Here is a 4,562-nt window from a genome sequence, read left to right as displayed (position 1 = left end):
CAAGAGATTCAAATTATATGTAAACAGTTAGGTAGATTCAGTAAGAGTTAGGCCAGCTTATCAGTAGATAAGCCGACCTAACTCAGAATCTACGCCGACTTATGTTTAAGTGTATGCTCAAACCGAGATACGCTTAAACATATCTAAGATACGACGGCTTGCGCCGTCCTATTTTAGATTGCAATATTTTGGATGGCCGCTAGGTGGCGCTTCCATTGCGGTCGGCGTAGAATATGTAAATGAGTAGATACGCCGATTCACGAACGTACGCCCGGCCGACGCAGTACTTTTACGCCATTTACGTTAGAGATAGGCCGCCTAAAGTTAGAGCTAGGCCCTACATGGAATAGTAATGTTAAGTATGGCCGCCGTTACCGCGTCGAAATTCGAAATTTTTACGTCGTTTGCGTAAGTCGTCCGTGAATCGGGATTTACGTCGTTTACGTCCACGTCGAAATCAATTGGCCCGTGCGGCGTACTTAGCCGCAATGCACACTGGGAAATGTAGGCGCTCGGCGCATGTGCAGTTCGAAAAAACGTAAAAAACGTAAGGTCAATCACTATTAACATAAAACACGCCCCCCTCAAACACATTGAATTAGGCGCCCTTACGCCCGCCGCTTTAGCCTACGCCGCCGTAACTTAGCAGGCAAGTACATTGTGAATCATGTACTTGCCTCGCTAACTTACGGCGGCATAGCTTAAATGCCTTAAGCTACGCCGCCGCAAAGTTGCGGCAACGTACCTGAATCTAGGCAATTATCACTAAAATTTGATTTAATCTTTAACACATTAGTATATTTAGAGTAGAACTATGAGCAACACTTATTTTTTTCATTTTAGAGGGAGGTTATAACTAGACATGTGCACAACAAAATTTTGTTCTGTGTCGTCACGTTCCGTAGATTCGTAAAGATTCGTAATTTCATAAGACTGAAGTTTTCCTATTCGGACCCGTTCGTATTTTCGTAACAGTTTTATTTTCGTTTATACTGAATGATTCGTAATTCTGTCTAATTTATTTTCGTTGATTCGAAATTCGTCATTTTGTTAGATAATCATTTTCGTTTAATGGATTCGTAATTTTGTACTTCCGTAGTATTTACGGAAGTACAAAATAGCAACACGCGGCTAATCCATATATACTTTCTCTTAAGCCCCGTACACACGGTCGGACTTTTTGCCAACAAACGTCAAAATTAGCGTTTTCCAAAACATCCGACCGTGTGTACGCTCCATCGGACAAACTTTTTTGGTTTCAAAAGTCCGGCCAACTCCCTTCAGTCAAAAATCCTCTGAAAAGTTTGTTTGAAGTCCGATGGTGTGTACGAGGCTTTACACTGTACAATGTGACTCAGCACAAAAGAGATAAGCTGATTGGCTAAGATATTAAGTAATCACTCACTAACTACACTGCCCAGTGCCCATTCCAAAGAACGATACAAGTACACAAATTTACGAACAGACAAAGAAACAGATTTACAAAACACACAAATGAAAATACGAACATACAAATGAAAATACGAACAGACAAAGGATTTAAAATACGGAATGCAAATCGTTCGTTATAGATGTCATTTTCGTTCTTTTGCTTTTTCGGTGTTTCGTACTTTAGTAAGATTGTCCAATCATACGTTCGTATTTTCGCTTGTTCGTTATTTTGCTTATTCGTAATTTCGTAATTTTCGTATTTTGGGTCTTTCAGCTTTTCGGGTGTTCGAATTGATACGAATGTACGAAAACTAACAAATTCGTACGAAAATCCATTCGTTACGAACGGGAATGCACATGTCTAGTTATAACTCCTCTCAGATTTTTTATTTTTTTTTTTCCCAATAGGGAGGTTTACATTCACTTCCTGTCCCATAGCCACAACAGGAAGTGAGAGGAAATCCCTGAAAATTAAGGTAATCCATTGGGGCCCACCAGGTCACCAGAACTAGTGTCCCCACTGAAAGATTTCCTTTATTACTTTTATGGGGACAAGATTTGGGGAATTTTCATTTATTTTCACTTTAAATAATGATGGTAAACAGGTCCTTTCTGATACAAGGTGACAACGCTCTGTCCCTTGTTTTCCATATCTCACCACTTTTGTACTCCAGCTTGCAATATTCTGAAGCTATTTAAAGCGGAGTTCCGGCCACAATTTCACTTTTTAAATATAAATACCCCTGTAATACACAAGCTTAATGTATTCTAGTAAAGTTAGTCTGTAAACTAAGGTGCGTTTTGTTAGGTTGTTACAGCATTTAGAGACTTTATAAAATAGAAATTGACTGGGGCCATCTTAAGTGTGGTGGGCATCATGAAGCCAGACTGTATGACTTCCTGGATTTCAGCCTTGCAAATCTCGCACATGCTCAGTGCTGCACAAGCAGTGTCAGATCAGGTTTCAGCACCTGTGCTGTCCAAGTCACATGATTCTTTGAGACTGGGGAGTGCACAGACTCCTGGAAAGTTACACCCACTACATTCCCAGGAGTCTGTGCGGTGTTGGTTAGGAAGCATTAAGCACCTAGGTGCAGGAAGTGGAAAGATTAACTATTCTGCCTAGCAACAACACTTTGAAGGCATCTAAAAAAAAAAAAACATTTTCGTAAAGGATTAATGATTTTTTTTTTAAACTACTGATGTAATGTTATATTTATGGGTGGAACTCCACTTTAAGCCCATACCTTCTGATAATTGCCTGTCTGTGATAGTTTCACAAAATAATGAATGTCCGATTTTTTTTTTTTTTTTAAATAAATGTTTATTAGGATTGGAGGAAAAATATAATAACAGGAAATGGTTCACATCAGGGGTGATGCATGTTGAAAGATTTACACCAATTATCCTCCAGAATATTGTCATTGAAATATTAACCTCGTAACATTGTCTTACAATAAAGAGGATCAATAAAGACAAGAATGACGTTACCATTGTCCTCTTGTTCTGTTTGTTAAAGGTTTCCTGTTTACTAGAATATGTAAAGTTGAATTTTAAGCATTTATGAAAGACACAATTTAAATCAGCTCTGTAATCATTAAAGTGATACTAAAGTCAATTATTTTCTTTAAAAATAACAAACATGTTATACTTACCTCCTCTGTGTAGTGGTTTTGCACAGAGCAGCCCAGATCCCGGTCCCTCCTTAGTGCTCCTGGCCCCTCCCTCCTGTTGAGTGCCCCCACAGCAAGCAGCTTGCTATGGGGGCACCTGAGCCGAGCTGCAGCTCCGCGTGTCCATTCAGACACAGAGCCGTGGTTCGGCCCCACCCCCTCTCTCTTCTCATTGGTTAACTGACTTTAATTGACAGCAGTGGGAGCCAATGGCGCCGCTGCTGTGTCTCAGCCAATCAGAAAGGAGAGTCCCAGATGGTCGAGGCACTCGTGCACATAGCTGGATCGAGATGGGGCTCAGGTAAGTATTAGGGGGGCTGCTGCACACAAGTTTTTTTATCTTAATGCATAGAATACATTAAGATGAAAAAAAAAAACTTCTGCCTTTACAGACACTTTAAGGGCTCATTCACACCGGCCCCGTTGGGTTGTGTTGGACAACATTGCCCAACTCAGTCTCAATGCAAAGCAGGGGAGGCCCAGCCATTAAGGGCACATGGGCGCTGCCCCCTCTATCCAGCCACCAACTATATAGTTAATGAATAGATTCATGCAGAGCCTGAATCTATCCACGGCCGCCGCTGCCACTACCTATTCATGCGTCCGACCCCTTTCAGGATGCCGGGCGTATGAATTACAAAGGCGGGGGTGTTTTTCTGAAGCACCCCTAGGCTCTATTGGCTTTAATAGGCTTTAAAATAGGGTCCACTTGGGGTGTAGAGAATGAGAACCGAGCCCACCCAGGTGTGTCACAATAGCAAATGAATATTCGCTATTGAATAGGGTGGACTGGGAGCGCAGAGCATTATGCTTGGAGCCCACCCAGGTGCGTTAGAAAAGCGAATATTAATTTGCTTTTCTAAAAACTGAATCGCCTCTCTGCCACTCAGGAAGCGTGGGTCTTATACCTTTTTCCTGATTGGCTGAAAGGTCAGGCGATCCTATTGGATGCCTAGGAGGAGGATGCACGGCGGAAGGTGGCGTGAACCATCCCTAATGCCGTGTACACACGATCGGACATTCCGACAAGAAAACCGTGGATTTTTTTACGATAGATGTTGGCTCAAACTTGTCTTGCATACACACGGTCACACAAATGTTGTCGGAAATTCCAATCGCCAAAGAACGTGGTGACGTACAACACAACGAGTCGAGAAAAAGGAAATTTAATGATTTCGAGAATGCGTCAAATTGATTCTGAGCATGCGTAGGATTTTTGTGCATTGGAATTGTTTACACATGATCGGAATTTGCGACAAGAACTTTTGTTGTTGGAAAAATTGAGAACCAGGAAATTCCGACAGCAAATGTCCGATGGAGCCTACACACGGTCGGAAAAAGCTCACATCGAACATTTGTTGTCGGAAATGCCAATCGTGTGTACGCAGCATTAGACACAGTTGCATATATTTTTAATGCAAGCAGTGTGAGGCCCCATACACACGATAGAATCCATCC

This window comes from Rana temporaria, chromosome 8 (assembly GCF_905171775.1).
Source record: "Rana temporaria chromosome 8, aRanTem1.1, whole genome shotgun sequence".
In the NCBI taxonomy this organism is placed as follows: domain Eukaryota; kingdom Metazoa; phylum Chordata; class Amphibia; order Anura; family Ranidae; genus Rana; species Rana temporaria.
This window is presented reverse-complemented; position numbering follows the sequence as displayed.